The sequence below is a fragment of a genome, unplaced genomic scaffold, assembly GCF_019419815.1.
Source record: "Pyrus x bretschneideri cultivar Hongxiangsu unplaced genomic scaffold, Pyrus_bretschneideri_v1 Contig16, whole genome shotgun sequence".
Taxonomy (NCBI): domain Eukaryota; kingdom Viridiplantae; phylum Streptophyta; class Magnoliopsida; order Rosales; family Rosaceae; genus Pyrus; species Pyrus x bretschneideri.
In genome coordinates this window covers 3,715,391-3,741,784 of record NW_025999457.1, presented here as the reverse complement: position 1 = coordinate 3,741,784, position 26,394 = coordinate 3,715,391, and the positions used below count along the sequence as shown (strand labels likewise).

At 36.0% G+C, this 26,394-nt stretch overlaps 1 pseudogene; it reads left to right on the top strand.

Moving 5' to 3' along the window:
• Positions 1-1,088: 1,088 nt before the first annotated feature.
• LOC125475805 lies at positions 1,089-7,266 on the top strand (annotated as a pseudogene).
• Positions 7,267-26,394: the final 19,128 nt, after the last annotated feature.

The window sequence follows — 26,394 nt, the reverse complement described above, 5'->3', positions numbered from 1 at the left end:
CCATCAGAACTCCGAAGTTAAGCGAGTAGCGCGCGAGAGCATTTCCATGATGGGTGACCCACTGGGAAGTTTTCGTGTGAGTTCCCAGAAACAAAACTGTGAGGGTGTGCTGGGGGCCCAAAGCAGACAATATCGTGCTACGGTGGAGTCGGACCCGGGAAGTGGTCCCGCCTGGGCCGAGATGTGACAATTTGGTATCAGAGCCTAACCCTAGCCGTGGTGTGCCGACAAGGACGTCAGGCCCCTAAGGGGGGTGGATTGTGACATCCCACATCACCCAGGGGTGTGATCCTTATACATATATTCTCATCTCTACCTAGCACGAGGCCTTTTAGGAGCTCACTGGCTTCGGGTTCCATCGGAACTCCGAAGTTAAGCGAGTAGCGTGCGAGAGCATTCCCATGATGGGTGATCCAATGGGAAGTTCTCGTGTGAGTTCTTAGAAACAAAACCGTGAGGGTGTGCTACGGTGGAATCGGGCCGGAAAAGTGGTCCCGCCCGGGCCGGGATGTGACAATATAAGTGCAAATTGTCATACCCATGAGCTTGTGACGAGAGGCTAGTACCAAGAAATGGAACAAAAATGGAAACGATATTCTTACATCATTAATTAACTTCTTCGTGCAACACCAGGGGTTGAACATATTTACCCTGTTAAATTATTCTAGTTAATTATTATTTGATTGGCATGTACTGGAATATATATTTTGGGGTGTGCTATTTACACATCTCATTTTACTTCTCACACATTCTTTGTTAATTTTTTGTCATTTGATTTTCTTTAATTCAGTCAATCCAACGGTAACAAATTAAAAAAGTGTGTAGGAAGTAAAAGGGGGTGTGGATAGTACACCCCCTATATTTTTAGAAATTGTTATTAGCAGTTCAAAAATCTCATTTAGCACTCCAAAGTTTCCATAATTAGAAAGAAAAATACACTTGTGAGGAATCTAAAATGAAATTTTTAGAATGCTAATAACAGTTCTCATATTTTTAATTTTGTTAGTATGTCATGTCAGTTTTGTGTGGAATTCAAGTATTAGTGCCTAAAGTTACCAAGTATCACAAAGCATAGTTGCGTTGAACTAGCACCTATGTTTTCCTTTAGGCATATATACTTCGTTTTTCATGTGTTTGTGGGAATATTTTTTTATTTTTTTTATTTGTATGTTTGTTAGGCACATAAATTGAAATGTCCAATCAGGTGCGAAGGAGTCGTATCTACTAGTCAAAGGAGCAACTTGCTACGAAGTCTTATTCTATAAATTGCGGTCGAGCGGAGATCCTACTCGCACAACATCTCAAGGGCGACCTGAAGGACACAGGGTGGGAAGTTAGTTTTCAGACAAACATCTGAAAATGGGCAACTGTAAAAACATGGGTTTCCTGGTCTTAGCTCTTGTAGGGTTCATTTTCCTGAGCAAGGCTAATGGCGCTATCCATTATTATGATTTCGTTGTAAGTGTTTTCCACAGACGCTGCATGCCAACTTGTCTCATTTTGAGAGCATATATTTGATTCTCGTCGAAGCCGAGTTCGAACCAAATTAGTATCATTTGTCTAGTTTCCTTACCTCTTATTGTAAATATGTGGATGTATGAATATATATCATCACGGGTCTATTCTGGGTATTTCACTCATCCATGTGTTATTGGCTTGTTCCTGTGATATTGTGCGGCTGCAAGTAACAAACTTTACAAGGCTTTGTAGTACAAAGAGTATCTTAACTGTGAATGGAACTCTTCCGGGACCAACCATCACTGTTCACAGAGGAGACACGGCTTTTATCAATGTTCACAACCAAGGATATTACGGTGTCACCCTTCACTGGTAAACTCGCTCGTAGTCTCCCCTAGCTAATTACAGCCCAGCGTTAACAATTAAAGACTAAGCAACTAAATAGTAAGAAGGTTGTGATATTCATCTTCACTTGTAAGTGAAAAATTTTAAATTCGAATATCATGAATAACAAGTTGAATAGGACTTTATTCCCCCACCCGATATCATTCCATACAAAATAAAGAGACTGAGGATTGGAGTGTGAAGGAAAACCTTAAATTTGGGTCTTCCGACTTTTGTATAGGTTAGGTGAAATTCCAATCAATAGTTTTTTATTCATTAATGTATTGTTGTGCGTCCGTAAAGGAATTTGTATATGGCTTTTAGCTTGGTCTGTTTTTGGTTTCTAAATAAATACATAATTGACTGCTCAATTTGTTGTTTAATTTGTATGGGCGTGGAGTGAAGCAACCAAGAAATTCATGGTCAGATGGACCTGAGAATATCACTTAATGTCTTATTCAATCAGGAACAAACTTCACATTCGAAGTTATATTCTCCAGTGAAGAAGGAACATTACGGTGGCATGCTCATAGTGACTGGACGTGCACCACCGTCCATGGTGCAATCATTATTCTACCGGCTGCCGGCACCACTTATCCATTTGCAACACCAGATGCACAAGAAACAGTTATTCTAGGTACTTCCATTAGTTTTCATATCTATTAATTCTGAGTGTGTGATATCACACATCTCATTTTATTTTTCACACACCCTTCTAATTTTCGGCCGTTGGATCGGATGAATTGAAGACAATCAACATATATAAATTAACAAGGATCGTGTGGATAGCACACCCCTAATTCTTTAACTATTCAGTTATACTTGTGCCGTTCAGGCACATAAATTGTGGATTGAACTAATGATCACAATACATGCAATTACTTAATACATGAACAATTTAAAGGTCAAATATAGTCAGATATAATATATTTTCTCTTTTAGTTGCATATATGAGCGTTAAATAATGAATATATTAAACAAATGAATATACCCTTGCTAGATTCTAGTTTTAATACAGGTGAATCCAAAATACAATAGCCGGTAACATCTTATGAAGGTAATTAGTTTTGTATTTCTAAATAATTTTATTGATTAATTATTAATTGAAAGTATCCTAGTGAACATAAAATGATAAGATTTATTTATATTCCAACCTCGACGTAGGTTACTTTGCGTATTGTGGGATCTGGAGGTGTAGTGGTTAAGTAATCATATCAGAGCTATATGGTCTCATCACTTATAGAACATCACATGATTGGAAGAATGACATAATTGGGATTTGGGATGGAATGCGTGTACTGTTTAGTGGTTAAGTAGTCGTCAGTCTCATCACTTATAAGTTATAGCCCTTCCAAAAGAGACTCTCATTGTCTTTCTTTATTATATTCATCGTTGTAAGGTCATCTTTTATTCTCAGGATCCATTGAATAAACTTTTAATTTGAGGATCCATTGAACATCCAAAAATCGTTATTTGTAGTCTTTCTTTCTTGCTTTTGCATGATTGTTGGACATGCCATAATTAGTCGGATGGTTAATCAATTGATTGGATTATTAACGGGTACTCATTAAAATCTATTTTGGTTTGATTTTACCTTACATCATCATCATCATCAATACCAATCTCAACTCTATGTTATGATGATATCCAATTAAACGGATCTTAACAGGGACCTGTTAACAACTTAATAGGTTGGTTTGCTACATCTAACTACAATGTGATTGTGTTGCAAATTAGATTTTGAAATTTGTTTCTATCCACTATACTGATTTTAAAACTTAAACTCATATATATAACAGTGATAATTAGACTGGTAAGCAAAAATATTCTCAATTATATTAAGGTGGTTAATATTGTTTTGAGTGTGAATTCCGTTAGATGAAAGGGTAATGTTAGGGAGACCAAATTTTGTAAAGCATATGACGTGGTTGTTAAAATTTAAATGTTGATTAACGTCTTTATTTATTATTAGTGACACATCATATAATTTATAAATTTAGTTGAAAGATTTAATCTACTTAGCATTACTTTAGATAAAAAGAAACATTCAATATTGTTAACTATTTTATGGTGAAACCTCAACTTTTTTATATACGTTCAACTTTAAAGTATATGGTAAGCCGATAGCATATTCTTTGTCAATCTTCCGGATATACAAAAAAATCTTTCCCTAACCAAAAATATGTAAAACAAAAATTAGAACAGTGTATTTTTGGTGTCATATACAGAATCAAAATTGTCCGTATTTTCAATATTAATACATGATGGGCATAGAGAAGTAAAAAGACAAAAGGGGTTGTATTTTCAAACTCTGGAACGCGGCCCCTTTCCATTTTTGCAAGTTTCCATACTGTGTGAACACGCAAGCTAACATTTTATTTTGACAAAAAATAAATAAATAAATAAACGACTATAGTGGCTTTGTGGGGGCAAAAATATTACATCGTACGGATTTATTCTAAGAGTACGTAAATTATTAACTTGTACATATTATATTAATACTAAGTATCTAATTTGGCAGGATCATGGTTCAAGGGAGATGTGATGGAAATAATAGAAGAGGCTCTCGCTACAGGTGGCGACCAAACATTTCAGATGCCTTCACAATTAATGGACAGCCCGGAGATTTGTATAGTAGTTCCAATGGTAAGACTAATTAAAGATCCAATTAACTTAATGTAGTTCAATAATGAGAATTGTTATTAGCACTCCAAAAACTCATTCTACACTCCAAACTTTCTATATTAAGAAAAAAACATACACTTGTGAGGACTGTAAAATAAGATTTTTGACGTGCTAATAACACTTCCCTTAATATATACAACGATCCGCGTGGATGATGAAGACTCAATGGTGTCTATGTAATAGAATAACATAGAAAGAAAGGGATGGGTTTTGGCTTTTCTGACTTGTAGTTAACAAAACGTATTAATCTCCAAGAAAACGATGGAAAATCATTATTCTTTTTTCTTCTTTTTTTTCTGGTACGAAATGACAATTTATATTCGATGCATCTGGTTTTCCTTGTTTACTTTGAATTGTTGACAACTACAATGATTTTTTATAAAATGAAAAATAATATTTTCTCAATTCAATTATAACTATAATCTTCCGTATTACTCAGCAGTTCACGCTAGATCTAACATCTTTGCTTAATCAAAAAACCATCTTATAAAAAAGACTATCAAATTTCTTAAAAACTTGTAGAGACATCTTTATTTCTTCCATAATAGAATAAAAATATATGGACAGGAAATTCATTGCATGGAAGTGTGCTTTGATTCCTTCTAAATATAATTTATTTCTGCAACCAACACAAACTTTCACAGGCATCATTCATTTGTTAGGCCGGGTTTGTAGTGATTTGTGTAAAACAAGTAATAATTAATGGATTTTGTGTTACATGCAGAGACAACATACCGATGGATAGTTGATTACGGTAAGACCTATCTTCTCAAGGTAATCAACGCCGTGATGAACGAAGAACAGTTCTTTGCCATCGCGAACCACACCCTCACAGTCGTAGCACAAGACGCTTCATACATAAAACCAATAACCACCTCTTACATCATGATAACTCGAGCCCAAACCATGGACATTTTAGTGACCGCAAACCAACATCCCAGCCAGTATGGCTTCTCATCCTTTTATGGATGGAACTAATGTTTCATATAACAACAGCACCACCAGTGCAATTGTTCAATGCAACGGCAACTTACAGCACCCCATCCATCATTCCTTTTCCAACTCTTCCGGCGGAAGCCGATGAAACAGCTGCTGATAACTTCACTAACCAAATCAGGGCCTTGGCAAGCAAAGAGCACCCTATTGATGTCCCACTAGAAATTCATTCCAGGATCTATATGACTGTTGCAATCAATGAAAGAATTTGTGCTAATTCTTCATGTCAAGGCCCTGATGGAAATGCGCTTGCTGCAAGCTTAAACAATGTCAGTTTCCTGACACCATCTATTGATATACTGCAAGCACATTATCGGTCCGTTCAAATATTTTTCTTCAATAAAACAATTATTGGTAATTTTGATATTTCTATCTGACAATTTTCTTTTTTTTGCTTTGCCATTTCTATTATGATAGTTACTAATGCTGCTATTTTTATGGCTGGTACAGCGGCACAAACCCAATTTTGTATCATTCTACATGTTATAATAACAGTAGACATAGTTGATATTTTTCATTTTTAGGGTATGTTAATAGAACACATATTTAGGGGATATAATTTAAATGAAATAGTAGCGTCACGTGACCATGTTCGAGTACGCCAAAAAATTACAATTATCCCTTGTAGTTGCAATTTGAACGATAATAATACTTTTGTAATGTGCATTGGAGTCTAAATTATATTATGGTCACTGAACGATGGAAGTCACTAGTCTCATAAGAAATGGAGAGACACCAAAGTAAAACTCCAATACTTTCAATTAAGATTTTGATTAATTAACCTTATTTATTCCTAACAAAAAAAACTTGACCGTACTTCGTTTGTACAGGGGAAGCGACAATGGAGTTTACACAACTAGTTTCCCAAACAGGCTGCCTAATCCTTTCAACTACACTGGAGACGTGGGTAACAACACAATATATCCGAACTTTGGGACGAGGGTGAGGATGATCAAATATGGTGCAGGAGTTGAGATCATCTTCCAAGGAACCAACATCATCGCACCTGAGAACCATCCAATGCATCTCCATGGTTTCAGCTTCTATTTGGTCGCAACTGGTTCCGGAAATTTTGACAGGACAACATCACCCAAGACCTACAATTTGGTTGATCCCCCAGAAGTTAACACCATCGGAGTTCCAAAGAATGGATGGGCAACAATCAGATTTACAGCCGATAATCTTGGTAAATTCTATAATTTTGAGCACAACAACCATCACAATGTCACATGCATGGCCTTTCTACTGGCGAACGGCCATATTTTATGGTCTAATAATAAATACTCAACATGTTATAATATGGTTGGATCGACGTATTGTGATAGTATCACACTCTTACTTTTATAGCTGCCTAAGTAACGTGCATTACACGTTTGAGGTATAAGGTGATTAATTTAGAGCAACCACGAAAATAACTGGTTATGATTTTGTAGGAGTATGGTTTATGCAGTCATTTGGAAAGACATACCAGCTGGGAATTGATACTGTGCTCATACTGAGGAATGGAAATACAACAGAAACCAGCATTCGCCCACCGCCTGCTTATATGCCTCCTTGTTCCAAGTCTTGGATATATTTGGACTTTTCTTTTACTGATCTCGATTTATTTAATCATGATTTGTGAGAATAATTGTAAGATTCAAGTCTTTGCCTTTGAGTGGTTATATGTATATTAGTCTTCATCCTGTAATAGCATAAGGTAGCTTGACTGCTTAAGCCTGATTTATGATCATTTTTTCCAAACCCAAAGCTCCTTCCAAAAGTAGAAGTAACATCTGAAAGAGCTACGCGGCTCTCACTCTCATGCAGTGCTAGCCCAATATGCTGGTAACCATCTCATTTAAATCTTCTAGTTCTATCTTTTTTATTTTCATTTTCATTCTGCAATATTACTTGATAATCAGAACAGTCTACTTTCTGGATCACATATCAAAAATCAATTTTGTAAAAAATCAACCAAATCAGAAAATCGTTTAATTTTATTGTTAGACTAACATTGTTAAAATCTCAGTGTTGAAGTGAGAAACATGGTTCGTTTATTCATTGAATAACCAATAGATGGCTAAACGATTTCAAACATAGTTAAATTTTTGCAAATATAGATGATCTTTAAATTGTGATCTAAAAAGTAGGCCGTTTTAATTATCAAGCAACATTGCAGGATAAGAATGAGAGCCGAGAAGATCTAAGTGAGAAGGTCATTACTAATTCTTTTTGGACCCTCTTGAAATTCAATGAGAATCATTAAGAATGTCAAACGTATATCAAACCTTTTCTATATTTCGTCAATGAAGAGAGTTTTACATTGTTCCAACTTATCCAACCTGAACGGTCCAAGTGCAGGAATAATACACTTTGTGAAAACAAGAACCGAGGTCGAGGGTCTGATCAATGGAGGCCCAATCCAAAAAGCAAGATGAATCGGGGTCCCATTCCAAAATCATAGATTTGGATTTGCAAGATTAATTGGGGTCTCAATCCTACTATGTGTCAACTTTCAACCGTCAATATATATTTATGTATATAATTATTTTGGGTTTTATTATATTTAATATTTGTACACATTACTTACCACATCATGTTTTGTGAAGAGATTGTAAAATATATATAGAACAGTCGATGTGAATATTAAATAACATATTCATGATGAACATATCATTATTTGATGTATTTGGTTGACTAAAAGACCTTTGATTAAATACCTTTTTGTGAAAATGGCCTCCAAATTAAGATTACGAAATTGAATAATTTTGATAATAAATTTATACAATAAAGAAACATTATTCGCAAGAAATACACTTCCCATTAAGTAATGCTAGTATTTTTCGTATGAAAATAAAAAAAGGCACAGAATTGAAGTGCACGAATCAGAAGAGAACTTTGGGCTGAAATAAACTTTCCAGCAAGATACACCGAAGGCAAATAAATCCTCCTGGCCCACACAATAGCCTCTTTGTCCAAATTTCCCTTCAAAACAGTTTTGTTTACCCTCATTCCCTTTTGTTTAGTTTTTGGGTTTTAGCCCATGTTTAGGCCCTTTGTTTAGTTTGTAAGGTTCATTTTTCGTTGTGTACATGATTTGGACCCTTGGCGTGTAGTTTGTTAGGTCCATTTTGCTTTGTGTTTTCGGTTGGGAATATATTAGGCAAACTACACAAAACTACATTAATTATAAGTCAAACCACAATTTTATGCTTTATATTTTAAACATTGTAATGTTATACCTTGTCTTATTAATTCATTTCAAACATCCGTTAAATTTTCCGTTATGTTTGATTGCTAAATGATGAAGTGGTAATCGCTTGACCTACATTCTCATCCAACTAAATTAAAAATTAATTAAGTTTAAAAATTATATGTAAAAAAAAAAACTGTGGGGCCTACGCCTACCACCCATGACCCCACTCGAAACCAAGATGAAACTCGAACACTATTTTCCCAAACTTTTTCCCACCAAATTCCCATGACTAATTTTTGGAAAAGAGACAAACCCATATCGACGACCTTAAACTAGAAAAGGCATTGAGCACTTGTGCTCCAGTGCCAAGAGCAAGCCCGGCGAGACAGCTAGCTCAAAGCGTGCTTAGCTTTCAGGATACTCTCCCTCTACCTGAGCACAAACAAGCCTCTGAACCTGAGCTCGAATTTTGATCCAAAAAGTATGACTTCGACTTGGAATTCGAAGACTCTGGTTTTGCCCTATGGGGAAGGCTGGATGGATTGTTGATGACTTTGGCAACGGTGGGGAGGGAGATGGGTTGTTGTGGTTGTGGAAGGAATGAGGCAGCGGTGCAGTTGAAGAGAAGGTTGGAGGGAGAAAACCCAAAAAAAGGTGTTTGGTTCTAATGCTTGACAGAGAAAGAATGAGACATGGTGGGCCCTTTTTAGATTAGTTTTTTTATATTTAAGTTGATTTTTTAAATAATTAATTTTTTTATTACCAAATCAGCAATTAACAGTTAAATTGATGAATTTGTTAATATAAATGTGACATTGTTACGAATTCGTAAGTTGATGTATGACATTATAATGTTTAAAAGATGAGATATGAGTTTATTATGTGACCTAAAGTTAAGGTGTTTAAATGTAATTTATCCTAATATATTTTACCATTTGTACAAATTAAATAGGCAAGTTGCATAAATATTCTCACGCGCAGCTTGGCATCTCTAGAGGTTCAAGCAGCTGACTACGCTCAAAGCTCCTACTTGTGGCATAAAAAAGTCAAAAACATTAAAGATAGGATTAATCACCAATTCTTATGTTTAATACATTCCTTATAGAAGATCAATCCAAACAAGTAAGGAATCTTCATCACAATCAATCAAGGATGTTACCTTCATCATCCTAAAATATTATTTCTTAATTAATATCTTAGTATAATTTTTTCCTCATCCAGCCCACAGATGACATATCCTTAGCTAATGGGAAGCTGCCACGTGTAGGGCAAAACCCTACACCCCTACACCTAGGCCAACGACTTCCTTATAATTACCTCGTCTCCATCAAACTTAGGTAACCATTTGCTACGCATACAACCCCTAAACACTCACTCTTTTTCATAGTTATTGACTTAGGCATAGGAGATCCAGGCCAACCCCCTCCCCCCTCCGATCTTAGGCTTACTCACAGTTGTTCTCTGTTTTGTAGCTTGCTCGGATTTGTGTCTCCACAATCCGCGGCGATGCGCAAATTTGGTTCCAACATCATTCATGCTCTATTCTTCTCACCAGATTTCTTTTTCAGACTTTCTTTTTGAAAACATGTTCTTTTAGTGGAAGCAGAAAAATGAACGGTACGAAGCTTTGATATCATGTTTCGATGTTTACGGTTAACTGAAATATGAATCGATGTTATATAGTTTCTAAAGACTCTATAAACTCCGAGCAATATTTTCGCTAACCGTAAAAATCTGAACATGATATCAGCAATCCGCATCTTTCATCTTTCTACATCCACTAAAATATCTTGTTTAAAAAAAATAAAAAAACAAATTTGAAAAACCAAAATTCGATGAGAAGTACGGAGCATAAAAGTAAACGACAATCAACGGTTAATTTTAAATCTATGGTTTATGGGATTATGGTGGCAAATTTCAGAGTTGACCTTATCACAAAAGTTATAGAGATTACAATCGTTTCCCTTTTTTTTAACGATTTAAAGTATATTTGTTTAACGGAGAACTAGTCAGGTCATATTATCCATTAAAATTAATAGATCGATTTCGGGTCAGGTCATATTATCCATTCATTTTAATGGATGTTACACGACGAAGACAATGTGAACAACAACAAAAACACGACACAAATACCAGGTTCATTAAATTTGCATCTCTTGATTGAAGATGTTCTTATATGACTTTGGTGTTGTATGCAAAGTCAAATTTGATATAAAAATTAATTTGAGTTACAATTTTATTTTTATCTTCTAAATTTTACATCTCATCTATTAAAGATCTTTCTAGCCAACAAAAAAAATATAAAATGTCCATTCCAAACTATTTTGCACATCCCATTATTAGAGATGCTTTAAAAATTTGAATCTAACCAAACTTTTCTTGGCGAAGGATAATGTTCTCATAATATTTATCCATCATGGTGGAAGAGTACTCATATTGAGAGCCATTTTCTAGTTCATCGATCTTGTTTGCATTGAGTAGCGTAATATTGGGAAGACTTGCAAGACTTTTAACGACTATACAAGGAAATATGAGAAAATAATTAACTGATTTTGAGGGTCTACAGCTGAGAATAAAAAGACGCCCAACCAAACCATGCCCATATATACCAAGTCTTTCTTCTTTGGGATTGCTAGGGTTTCACGCCACGTTATATATATAGAACAAACAATGCGTTCAACATTTTCGCTTTCAAATGTCGAAATCTGCACATCTCTTTCGACAATGTACTAGTAAAATATCGTATCTTGCTAATACAATGCGTATGTGTGTCTTATTGGATATATATGGTGTATACCTAGAGTATAGGAGCTCAACTACCTGCAAAAGAAACTTGAACTCTTTGATTTTAATATTTTTCTCTTAGAAAATTAAGGCTTGGTGGCATTCCATTTAATTATCAAATTAACGCACAAATAACATGGTATTTCAGTTTGGCCTAAATAGTTTTTCATTTGGTTGCTTTGCAAGAATAATCATTGAACTGGGACTTAAAAATTGTCACATCCCGACCTGGGGTACCAAATTGTCCATCTATCTGATGATGATATGTTGTACTATAAAGTAATCTCGAACCAAGAGCTTCCTGAAAAGCTACCCAGAACGTAGAAGTAAATCTAGGGTCACGATCCGAGACAATACTAACAGGAACTCCATGATACTTCACAATCTTCGATATAAATAATTCAACTAATCGGCTTAAAGAATACTTTTCCCTCACTGGAATAAAATGTGCTGACTTAGTAAGCCGATCAACTATCACCCAAATTCCATCATAACCATTATGTGTACGAGGAAGCTTGTACACAAAATCCATAGTAATGTTTTCCCATTTCCACTGTGGAATGGGAAGCAGTTGCATCAACCCAAACGGCTTCTTCCTTTCTACTTTGACTTGCTGACAAATTGCACACCTACTCACATACTCAGCAATTTCTCTTTCCATACCAGCCAATAATAAAATGGTCGAATGGTATGATACATTTTAGTACCTTCGTGATGCATTGCATAAGCCGAACAGTGCGCTTCATCAAGAATTGCTTTCTTTAATTCCAAATTATTCGGCACATACATTTTACTCTCCTGCATAAACATGCCATCAGTTTCTCGAACTCTAAGATCTTTCTTTTTTCCCTGACGTCTTGCTTCAATTAACTTCTAGACTTCTACATCATCCATCTGAGCCTTAAGCACTCGATCGATTAAAATTGGTCTAACTTGGAAATTAGCAAGTAAGGCTTCCTCCCGATCTTCTACCCCTAACTTCACTCCAGTTGATCTACATGACAAGCATGCAAAGCGTTAATACGGCCTTGAGATTTTATGCTAAGTGCATTAGCTACCACATTTGCAAGACAATGGTGATAATCAATCGTGCAATCATAATCACTAAGCAGTTCCAACCATCTCCGATGTCGAAGATTAAGATCCCTTTGAGTAAAAAGATACTGAAGACTTTTATGATCCGTAAAAATCTTACATTTTCTCTGTAAAGATAATGTCTCCAAATCTTCACGACAAAGATAATGGCTGCTAACTCCAAATCATGAGGCTTTAATTGTTGTGAAGCATAAGCAATCACCCTACCATGTTGCATCAGCACACATCTCAGACCATTCAAGGAAGCGTCACTATAGACCTCAAAATTACCACTATTATTTGGGAGTGCTAAAACAAGTGCATGAGTGAGATAATACTTCAAATGCTGAAAACTCTGCTCGCAATTATCATCCCACTCAAATTTAACCTCTTTTCTAGTCAATCTCGTCAGTGACAAAGCAACGACCGAAAAATCTTTAACAAACCATCTGTAATATCCTGCTAAGCTAAGAAAACTTCGTACCTCAGTGACATTGCTCCCAATTCTCCACCACTGCTACCTTTTGAGGATCCACCTGAATACCTTGAGCAAATATGACGTGTCCCAAAAATGCCACTTAATCCAACCAGAATTGGCGTTTGCTAAACTTAGCATACAATTGGTGTTCCTCAATCACTTCAACACCAAGGTGAGATGTCGAACATGCTCTGATTTAGACTTAGAGTATACCAGAATATCTTCAATAAAGACAATGACAAACCTGTCTAAATATGGCTGGAATACTTGATTCATCAAATCCATAAAAGCTGCTGGTGCATTCGTTAATCCGAATGGCATCACAAGAAACTCGTAATGACCATAACGAGTCCTGAAAGTTGTCTTAGGGACATCCTCAATGCTGATCTTCAACTAATAATAACCAGACCTCAAATCAATCTTAGAAAATACACAAGCACCTCGAAGCTGATCAAACAAATCATCTATACGCGACAATGGATAATAGTTTTTAATTGTTACCCAATTTAATTGCCTATAATTAATGCATAGCCTCAAAGTCCCATCTTTCTTCCTCACAAATAACACTAAAGCTCCCCAAGGTGAAGTACTAGGCCGAATAAAACCTTTATCAACTAATTCCTGCAACTGGATTTTCAAATCCCTTAACTCAATAGAAGCCATTCGATAAGGAGTCAAAGGATCCGTACCTGGAAGCAAATCAATAGTGAACTCCATCTCTCGATCTGGCGGCAATCCAGGTAAATCATCAGGGAATACGTCAGGAAAATAAATTGTCACATCCCGACCTGGGGCCTACCACATCTCGGGCCCATTCCACCACCGTAGCACAATATTGTCTGCTTTGGGCCCCGACCACGCCCTCACGGTTTTGTTTCTGGGAACTCACACAAGAACTTCCCAGTGGGTCACCCATCATGGGATTGCTCTCGCGCGCTACTCGCTTAACTTCGGAGTTCCTACAGAACTCGAAGCCAGTGAGCTCCCAAAAGGCCTCGTACTAGGTAGGGATGGGAATATACGTATAAGGATCACTCCCCTGGGCGATGTGGGATCTTACAATCCACCCCCCTTAAGGGCTTGACGTCCTCGTCGGCACACCACAGCCAAGGTTAGGCTCTAATACCAAATTGTCACATCCCGACCCAAGGCCCACCATATCCTGGGCCCACTCTACCACCATAGCACAATATTGTCCGCTTTAGGCCCCGACCACGCCTTCACGGTTTTGTTTCTAGGAACTCACACGAGAACTTCCCGGTGGGTCACCCATCATGGGATTGCTCTCGCGCGCTACTCACTTAACTTCGGAGTTCCTATGGAGCTCGAAGCCAGTGAGCTCCAAAAAGGCTTCGTACTAGGTAGGGACGGGAATATACATATAAGCATCACTCCCCTGGGCGATGTGGAATCTTGCAAAAATAGCCATAGAATTAAAAGTTGGAGTGAACCCCTAAAAACCCTATTTGAAAGCGAAGTACGAGTAATTATTTGTTACAACGAGGTTCAAACTTATAAACCCGTTGTTTATGTTATAAATAGGTCAAAGTTAGAAAGATAACATTTTAATGGTAGGTGCGAGGCAGATGTAAAATGTCACACTAAAACTATAGCACAAGAGGATAACAAATAAAAGACGGAGGAATAGATGATGTTATTGATCTTTTCTCTCATTCTCTTCTTTTATATTTGTCTGTATCTTTTGATTGCAGTCGAGTGCTCTATTTATAGAGCAACTTGTATTACTACATTTGAAATTTACAACACACTTTTTGACAATATGATATCCTACATTCCCAAAGTCAGTTTTCAATTTGTTATGGGAATTGACAATGTGTGTGTGTAGTCATAAACAATGCCAATGTTAAAAACCAAGAGGGCATTGAAAAACTCCACCAAGACACTGTGGGCATTCACTACCAATCAACATTTTCAACAGTTTAGAAAATTTACATATATTTATGAAACGAAAGGGATTTGGGCCACCTCATATGGTGCAATACCATTTTTTTTTTTGGCCACCTTTATTTATACAATCATCGGATTCAAAAATAAACATAAAAATAATTATTTGTCATTATTATGTATTCAGTATAATAACATAACAATCAAACATAATTTATATGAATATACACATAAATTAGGAACACTGCACTATTTAGGTTTCATTTTGTCGTCGATAGTTGGTTGGGAATTCTGATAGAATTAACTTTTTGAAAGATAGATAATTGGTCGAGCACCTAATTACAAGTGAACAGATTTCACCATTTGGCCGCATTGAGAATCCCTTGGACTAAAAAGCAACCCATTTTGCTTCTTATATGCTAAAAAGAAAAAAGAAATATCCCTATGTTGTAAATAGTGGGTATGTTTGCCCACATGTGTATAGTAAAGACTCATATGCTAAATAGTAACCCTTTTGTAAGTTTCCTTTGAAGTGACTCTATAAATAGAGCATTTTGATTGTTCAAAGTGATGAACACCAAAATGAGAAAAGAGAAGAAGAGAAAGAGAGAAAAGAGAGGAAGAGGAGAGGGGATAATAGAGAGAGAGTTATTTTGTACTCTTATTATTCTAAATTATAATGGAAGCACTACCGATGCCCCGAAGATGTACTCCAGTCACACTGACTGTAGAGGAACCTCGTAAATTTTGTTTCTTATTTTATTTATTCAAATTCACACACCGTCAATTTTACAACACGTTATTAGCACGAAGAGCTCTCGTGTCAGTGGAAAACACAACACCACAAATCCTATTCACATCTGTCGCCTGGAATCTCACAGATAAGAAAATCTTTTCATTACATCTTAAAATCTTTGTACTACTGATTTTCCTGAAGCAAATATATATATATATGTTGTTGTATGACTGTATATCATCCTTTGCAGAAACAAAAAAGTACAGACTCAAAATTCGTAAAGAATCTGACAGCCATGTAAACAGCCTCGGAACTCTAACTTGCAAACATCGGATTGAAATAATGTCTTCTTCAAAGTTGTTCATCCGCCCAGTACCTACAACATATCAAATTTTCAGAAAATTCCAATGGTGCGATCATCACAGATGCCTGAAATACCAAACCAGTTTCCAATTTCCGTAAAAAATTAGACAGGCACCTTATGAGTACCAAAACTCCATTTCAGTACCTCAGATCGAAACTATTTCTTCACGAAAGTTGTTCGGTATCCACTTATGCATATCATACTAAAATTTGAGCTAAATCTAACAGTTTGATCTTCTTATAAGTTGTTGACACTCTTGGCTTCTAAATTGATGGGAACCGTTTCGATTTTTTCGAAACTCATCGAGGAGGAACACCAATTGGAACTTATAGTTACTACTACTTCCTAAGTAACTAAAAGAACTTAGAGTTGTGAAATAAAAGCAAAAATAAAAAGAATGAAACAAAAGAAGTGGCAAACCAAGAAAATGAAAAAGCAAAAATGAGGACTTAATCATTGCATTTTCTGTTTTGGCATATTTATGTGAATGGTGTCGGATTAAAACTCATGTCATAAGTTCTATTTATTTAAAGCAATTTATTTAGAGTGGATAGAATTATTACCCTTTGCTTTAAAGCTTTGATGTTTATGTGAATAGTGTTGAATTAAGGCCCATATCACAAGTTTTATTTATTTAAAGCAATTTATTTACAGTGGGTGGAATTATTACCATTTGCTTTAAAGCTGTGATATTTATGTGAATGGTGCTGAATCAAAGCCCTTGTCATAAGCTTTATTTACTAAAAACAATTTATTTACGATGGTTGGAATTACCGCCTATTGCTTTAATTTATTTATTGTACTTTTTTTTTGTTACGATGAGTACATACTAGACCCGAAGTTCCTTGATCAAATCAGAACCTGAAGTTTCTTGATCCTCATCACATAAAATGATTGGACCCGAAGTACCATCATGCAAAAAGATCAAACATGAAGTCCCTAGATCCTCAAGATCGGACATAAAGTTCCTTAATGAGTTCGTTAAGTTTGAAGAGCCGAAGTGCCACAACTTAATTGTAATAAATGACATAAGAGACTCAATCCATAGGCTATTAAATAAGGACTAGAAGCTCCTTGATGTATGTAAATGATGATATAATGCATATTTGCTGGAGAGTTTACATCTCAAAGTCTTGATGATTATTGCATATCACTGAGCATTGATGTTGAACGCCATATTTCTCATGTCCATACCCAAAAATGGTTTAGCAGAAGCATTTATTAAGCGAATGAAATTGATTACCCGCGCTCTGCTCATGAAAATGAAATTGCTAAGCTTCTACATGGGGACATGTCATTTTACATGATGCAATATTAATTCGGTTGAAACCTATTGCCGACCATCAATATTTCTCAGTACAACTCGTGTTTGGGCACCAGCCAAACATTACACATTTACGAGTTTTTGGTTGTGTTATACATGTGCCTGTTGTACTGCCACAACGTACTAAAATAAGGCATTAATACAAACTGGGAATTTATGTTGAATTTGATTCACCATCTATCATTCAACATTTGGAACTTGATTGAGGATATGTTTACCATGTGGTTTGCGGACTATCATTTTGATAAGACAATTTTCCCGCCGTTAGGGACAGAAAATAACTTCGTTCCAGAAGAACGATGAGAAAAGACTGTTCCAGAAGAACGAAGAGAATTTGTCTTATTTTGATTCATGAAGCAATCAATATAAAAACGAAGTGAGAATAATTGAATGATGCAACGATATGCAAATCACATGCCAGATGCATTTAATGATGCAACGAAAGTGATGAAATCACATATACTTACTGCAAATGTGCCTATAACAATTAATATCCATGTTGGACAATATAATGAGGCAGTAAATGATTTATCTGTTGCGCACTGAAGCGTGGCAGACCTTTAGACTCAAAAGGTTTAGTCATTTGAAAGAAGAAGAATATGGCACTACTGAACTATTGCATTCCCTAAGCATAACTGTTGCATGCCAGAAGCATGATAGTCACTGCATGGATATACGTCCCAGAAAGGACAATCCCCAGACATGGGAATGTTGATGTCTCATGCATGAAGCATGATAGACATATAAGCTCCAATGACTCAACTCCCAGAAATGGAGACTACTATCCAAGCTCTATAACGTCAAGAGGAGGTTATGATCCGCATTCTCTAAATTATGAGTATCCTGGAAGAGATAGTGTAATGCCCTTGAAAAGGCAATGGATATCCAAAGAAATGAAAAGCTTTTATGCATGTGCATACACATAAGAATATGGGATCAATGATTGATGACAACCAATGGTAATTTTGGTTTTTACAAGTAGCTACTAAATTCATCAATGAGCTATGTTGATATTGAGTCCCGTTCTTTTTCTGTCAACAAAATTATTGGCCAAAATAGAGAAGGGCAATTCTATTACAATTTTGTAAGAATGTGGAAAATAGACCTATATACTTGAATACAATACAAATAGCTAAAAGATGTTGAACCTAAAAGGTTACATATGGGCATTTGTAATACCACGAAATACACTCACATGATATGACGCAAGGTTATAAATGAGTTCATATGAATGGAGAATTATATACGAAGGTTTGTGAGTCGCCCACATCATATCTCCATCAGTAAATCCCTCAAGTATACATAGAAGCCAATTGCTCTGTATAAATCCCAAAGGAAAATGTGTCAAGAAGTGTAGAAAATCCCTGAAGGATTCAAATTGCTTGAAGTAAGCCCCAAAGGGTAAAACATAAAATATGTACTCAATACCAATGGATGGTATAAATTTCCTTAATGAGTACTATCATTATGATATTGTTGCAACATACTAAAATCTCTTGCAAGATTTGATGATATTAAATTGGGACTCCTGAAGAGTCAAGAAAGATTATAAAGTGTTGAGAGAAATATTGTCTCAAACTGCAGATCGAACAATATGCCAACACGAATCTTATCCATAATGTTTATGATATTAAATAATCATATGGATTGAAGATTATGAGTTGAATACTCAAATGTTTTAGACACTAAGAATGAACATTTATCTTCGTTAGGGTAAAGATAAATTGATATTTAGTCCAGAAGTATCACATCTTAGTGAAGTATATGCTTTATTGTATTTGTCACAATGCATTGAATGAAATAAAGCTTATATATTGATACCTTCGTGAAATTACAGATATATGTATACATATGAGTTAAAACAAACAAACAGGATAAAGCATTCACAAAGGTTGCTCATGTGAAACCTCAGTACTAGGTAATACCCCATAAGGGGGAGGCACTGGAGATTGATCGTGTGGCACCCCAGTACTTGGCAAAATACCAGAAGAGGAAGGCATCAATTGCCTTCGGAATCTAGCAATAAACCTCTGGTGATCACTTTGAATCCGATTTTTGGATTCCTGTAGCTGGTCGAGATCTTTTTTCATGCTCGTCAAGTAATTATTTGCAAGCACGTGTAACATTATATTCTCGTGCTTGAACCCCCTGATCTCTTGTTTAAGACTTGCCACCTCAGCCATCAATGATTCAACTTGGTGAGTTCGAGCAAGTAGGTGTTGGCCCATATTGGATACAGAGCCCGCACATTGAACATTGAGAGCTAAGGAGTCTTGAACGATTGACTCATCAGACCGTTTTGAAAGGATTCTGTTATCCTTTGGAGTGAGAAGATTCCTAGCTACCACTATAGCGGTAATGTTATTCTTCATCACAAAGTCCCCAACTGTAAGAAGACCATTAAAAGATAAGAAGGATGGGCGCCGTATATTATCGTGACGCTGCTCGTCTGTGTCACTTCTAAAACTCAAATCTAAGCAAATGTTAGATAGGCAAGCCATTTTCAGAAATGATGAAGGAAAAAGGAGGTCAAATAAAATCTCAAAAGTGCAAGAAAGGGAAAATTTCTACAGGCAGCAATTTTCTGAGCCTACTCTTGAACACAATTGATGTCTTTATAAAAGAAGAGGCAACATAGCCACTTGTTCAAAGATCGAAGAGGCACCCCTCTCCGAATTTCAAAAGCCAGATTTTCCTGAATAAAGTTCGTTGGCATTTTTCAGACACAATCTCAGTTTTTTTGGATATCGCGTGCAACTTTGTCAGGGATCTCTGACAAATTTGAAAACGCGTAAATCTTATTGTTCTAATTACACTACAGTTGCTAACAAGAGTGAAGGCACCGCACCACTACTTGCTATTGAAAAACTCTATATATGTCGACCTTCGTTCTCCATAAACAAGGCAGACTTGCAAGAATACCTAACTCTTCCTCATCTTCGAGAATGCATCTTCAACAAAGCATCCCGAAATACTCAGTTTTCTTCCTGTCCGAGAATACCTCTTCAAAACCAGTCACACCAGAGTAAGATTATCTCATATCATCAGGGATGAAAGCAAGAGTATCTCATATCGTGCAATCTCCCTGTCTTTTCCTTTGTCCTTGTTCTTACCTGCAAAGACAAAGATAAAGAAAGCAATATGTTAGAACCTCCACTCAAACTTCCAGTAAGGAACTAATTGCCTGGAACCTTTTCTGATTGCTTACCTAGAATTGGTCTCAAGTACTCATTTTCAACTGTTAATGGAGTTAGGTCTCAAGTCATCAACACCGCAGAATAATTGGCCTGTTGTTGGCTTTTTACACTGAAGCTGCCACGCGTAGATGAGTCACCAAGAAGTGAATGACCATTCAAATTCAAGGTTTGCATTCCACTCCTGCATCAGAGGACAAATACTACAAGAGAATATGCCAAACCTGCATAGGGAAAATACCATTTCTGCAAGGGGAATAGGTAAGGCAAATGAAAATGATACATTGAAACATGTGGAGACAAGCACAACAAAACACGTGCCAATTCATCCCCGACAAAGCCTAAGATCACTTGTCACATGAAGCTCCTCGTGGTCCAATTTCATTCAAGATCAAGCCTAGACGACCCTTGAAGAAATCACAAGTCCAATTCAAGATCAAGTGTCTACCACCCTTGAATCAAATTCAGCTCCAGATAAAAGTAGTAAACTCAAACCTTTGGAGGAAGTCTAGCAGAAGGTCCTCCAACCCAGTTCAAGAACAAGCATATGGAAAGTTAACAACAAATAAAGCACTTCTTTCGGCAACTTTTCTTGCTAAGAGACTGAAGCAAAATGATCAACGATCAGCCTAAATAATTTGAAATCAGGGGGAGATACTCATCAGGGGGAGCATCCAAAATAGATCAAGATTTTAACGAGTCAACTGATGTTGATATGTGGGCATCCAAGGGGGAGTGTTATAAATAGTGGGTATGTTTACCCATATGTGTATAGTAAAGACTCATATGCTAAATAGTAACCCTTTTGTAAGTTTCCTTTGAAGTGGCTCTATAAATAAAGCACTTTGATTGTTCAAAGTGATGAACACCAAAAAGAGAAAAGAGAAGAAGAGGAAGAGAGAAAAGAGAGGAAGAGGAGAGGGGATAATAGATAGAGTTATTTTGTACTCCTATTATTCTAAATTATAATGGAAGCATCACTGCTGCCCCAAGGACGTACTCCAGTCACACTGACTGTAGAGGAACCTCGTAAATTTTGTGTCTTGTTTTATTTATTCTACTGCACACACCATCGATTTTACAACACCGTATTATAGTAGGGAGACTTTGTGTGCTATTGTCATTTGTCACCCCACTTCACCGGAAGACCTCCTAAGTGTTTCGTGGCATAACAATTCTTGAATCATTGAAACTAAAGTTGCCCAATAAAAACCAATGAAAATAAAATTTCTCTGTGTTCACATGTATATTTTGAGAGAGAGGGGTTGGGATTTTTTCTTAACACAACCCACATTGATGAGAATGAGATAATACCAGGAATAAGCTCTAATTTGGAACATAACATACCAAATTAATTAAGGGAAAAATTAGGTACTTATTCCTCATTTTCTCATATCACTGATTAAAACTTTATTCATTTTCAATTTTCAATTAAGGTTTTTGGTTTTTCTTCACATCATTATTTTAATAATAAAAGGTTTGCACATCGGCATATTTAAATTTTTATAATTAAAAATGGTTTATTTGGTATATTTATACTTATGGCTAAATTTTGCACCATATATTTCTATTTTTTAATTTCTACCTATTTTTTAGTTTGCAATCATTTTTTTTTTTAATTTGTACCAATTTTTTTTACTTTTCATTTGTACCCGTATATTTAATTTCTATTTGTGCCCATATTTTTTAAGTTTATTTGTACCCATAATTTCTTTTCTTTTATTTGTATACCCATAATTCCTTTTATTTTATTTGTACCAATAATTTAGCTATAGTGTACTATTCATATGATTATTTGTTAAAAATGTTCCATTTTTTTTTATATATCATGCACCAATTTTCTTTTTAATTTTCATTTGTACCCATATATTTAATTTCTATTTGTGCCTATATTTTTTTTAACTTTTATTTGCACCTATAATTTCTTTTCTTTTATTGTAAAATGTAACTATTTTTCTAATGTAATATCTATATATTCAATTTTTTTAACCTATAATATACCCATATTTATAATAAAGTTTGTGTCTATTTTTTTAATGTAATATCTATTTACTTTTTTTAATCTATATATAATATGACACACTCTGACCCGGAATGTCCATTAGGACTCCGAATCGAGTTGTGCTGGCTGACACTTGGAAGGTGACGAAGCCATAATGTATGGTGATGTGGAAAAATAAGAATAAATTTAATTAATCTGCCAGTTTTCATCAAAGGTTTGCGGAGGCTCGATCATCTCTCTTTCTATGATTGTAAGAGGCTTGAATCACTTGTGGGTTTACCAAAAGGATACTAATACTTGTACGTCTCCCAGTGCAGATCATTGGAAAAAGTATCATATCTGGAGGATCACTCCGTTAATTGGTCTCCTGAATGCCACACCATTGGGGGTTGTACCAACAACCCAGTTAACCTAAAAGTACCTAAAGACAAGAGTGCGCTATGAGCGGGAACGAGCCCATTTCACATGCGACGTCAAAGCATAAGTAAAGTACAATAGTATGGTTAAGGATTATACCCTCAGAGGTAGCCACCTATACTGAGATTTGCCACAAAGCCTCATCGATACGGACGTCTAACAGCTAAAACCTGGAGGGGCGCAAAAATAAGGGTGAGTGGGCCTAAAAATAAAGTTTTTAATAAAAAACTTTTGAAAACGTTAACCCCTCGCCGTAAAACCCATATAATTTCCCAGAACATAATAATACATACGTATATAGAAATCATGCTCAAGAGTAGTGAAAACCAAATATATGCCATGTTAAGTATCTCAGTAATGAAATAAGTAAGCCAGTTGAAATAAATTAATGTAAAATGATATGCCATCCAGAGTCACCTAACGTGACCTATATAGCTGAACCTATAGCTTATTAACCAATTCCTGCACACAAATCGGAACCACCTAATATGGTCTGTAAGACAAGTTGGGTGTAAATAAATACGCTCAAGTGCTACGATCAAATGAAGGCTATGCGAAGTATCGCAAGCCACCTATGAGTCTGAACCACCTAATGTGGTTTGTACGATAGGCTGGCACCTACCTTGGATCCAAGGTGAGCGTACGGTGCAGGAGTTGAACAATCACGTGAAGGCTGGCCCTGACCTTGGGTGGAGCACTAACACCGGGGTGCAGGATAATGAGTACCAAATGCATCCAAGCATAACCATGTACATCACAATCATCAACATCATAATGTACTCACCTGTAGCTTGCCTGGCTCTGCAGTATCATGCAACATTATACATGACTACACCAATGCATATACTAAAATATAACGCAAGTATGACATGGCATTTCAATCTTAAACAACTTCTAGGAAAAACGTAAAGTATACATATGTATATATAGAAAACCAAAAGCCCACTCACCTGGAGTCCGCGCTACAACTCCCTAGCACAACATCAAGGCGTCACGAACGATCGGCGCCTAGAATAATTATCAAATCATGTCTTAGAATTCTTATCAATAGAACATATATTTTATATGTCATAATTGGAAAGATCCGTACGTCGGATTCCTGATCCGTAAGTTTTTAATATCCTCAAATATTACGTATTATAACATAACAAAGTTTGGTGACGATTCAACGGTCGGATCGTCAATTGCTATAATAATCAAGTAACGCACCTTAATCAAACTAGATTCACAATACTCAAATCCACGGCATATGGATGTCAAATTTGAGATCAGGATATCAATTTGGTGTAAAATAGCATCAGCGGCCCATTGGCCACAAGCCACCGCCGGTGGCAGTCAGCAGCCCCATCTTGTCGAAAAATTCAACTATTTCTAAAAATTCTCAAACTTCACAAAAATGAAGATCTCAGTAAGTTTTCATACCTATGACTAATGCCAATTTGGCCGGGAAAAGCCCCAATTTCACTAAAACCCGTCGGAAACCCTTGAATTTGGGTGTTCTTGATTCGTCCTTAAATCGACTCCGACGCTTCAAAAAATGATTGGGATTTGTTTCTAGGCTCAAGGGAAGTCTATTGATGGTGGTAGGTGACAGAGTTACCTTTGGATTTGACAGTTCGCCATCCTGAAGCCGACGCACCCACCGGTGCATTTCTTCCCAAATTCAAATCCAATCTCCTCAAATTTGATGTAAAAATGGTAGAGGAAAGGTCGAGATGATGATTAGGAGTCGTATTTCGGCTCAATTCGTCGGAAAAACGATGAATTTTGTCGAAGAAACTCACAGATCACAATCGGATTCACGGGTCAAGGGGAATAGATCTGGTTCCCCTCCTTCTTCTCCTCCCTCCTTTTCCGCCTTTCTTTCTTCTCTCATTGGTCCACCCTCACATCTCTCCTCTTCTGATTCACCTCATCTCTCCCTCCTTTCTCTCCTTTATCCTCCATCTCCACCGCCCAACTTTCTTCCTTTTAATTTGGGCCACACACATGGCCTTCCTAATTTGGCTCCAGAAATCTAGAGCATTCCAGAAAATAACTAATTTACTAAAATACCCCTGGCTTTAAACGTTATTATCTCCTTCGTTATAACTCCAAATCATGATCCATTTGCATCCACATGTTCGTAGCGACGAGTATTACGAGGATACACCAAGAAAATGAACCTTACGTTACACGACACGGTAGTCAACAAAAGTCAACACTTTGCCTCAAAGTGCATTTTAGTAAATTCACATTTAAAAATTATAAAAATCGTAATAATTGGGGATGGGTCATTACATAATATACCCATAATTTATTATAAAATTTAACCTTTTTCTTAATTTAAAACGTAGCCATATTTAAAAAATAAAACATTTTATGTTTAAAAAATAAAAAATTTTGATCATATTTCACACAATTCAAATTTGAGTAAAAAATTAAAAAATCCGTGTTTGATATTAATCTTTGCATAATTTAAGGAAAATTTATTAATAATGGTTAGTAAATTTTTAATTAATACTAAAATTTAACATTTTTTCCTTCAATCAAAATATTCAAGTTAATAAGATTTTGTCTAAGATTTTGAGCTATGACACCTTAATTAAAATTATTGGTAGTCAATCATATCGCGGTCATCCACTTGTTTAGACAAACTCCAACTTTCAGAGCAAAATACGATTCTAATCTTAAAGTTAATACCTTGGCTGAAAATAAAGACTAAACTGAGACATGATGCTTAAATTGTATTGTGGCCATTTATAGTGATTTACGTACTCATAGGTCGCATACAATTCTTTGAAACTTAACTTGTCACATCCCGGCCCGAACTCCACTACATTTCAAGGTTGACTCCACCGTAGCATAATATTGTCTACTTTGGGCTCCTACCACACTCTCACGGTTTTGTTTCTGGGAACTCAGACGAGAACTTCTCGGTGGGTCACCCATCCTAGGAATGCTCTCACCCGAACTCGTTTAACTTTGGAGTTCTTATGGAACCTGAAGTCAGTGAGTTCCCAAAAAGCCTCGTGCTAGGTAGAGATGGGAATATACATATAAGGCTTACAGGATCTTCACCCCTGAGCAATGTAGGATCTTACATAGATAGACTACAACTTGAACACAACAAATTAAGGCTAATTTGATGGCCTAGAACTTGTTAATATATATGTTCAGCTCCCAAAATTTTGCATAAGATGTTCTTTAAAACTTATTTGAGCCATTCCAATTTCAAATATAGACAAAATCGTCCTAGATATCTATTAGATTGGTGCACTGACTAAATTCACCAACCAATAATTCCCATTGGTTTCTACAATGTGTGTACCTATGATTTAATCGTAATACATTGCACTTTCCAAATTCTTCTGATATGTAGAAAGTTATTATAAGTTTTTTATTCAAAGACTATATAAGTATATATAATAATTAT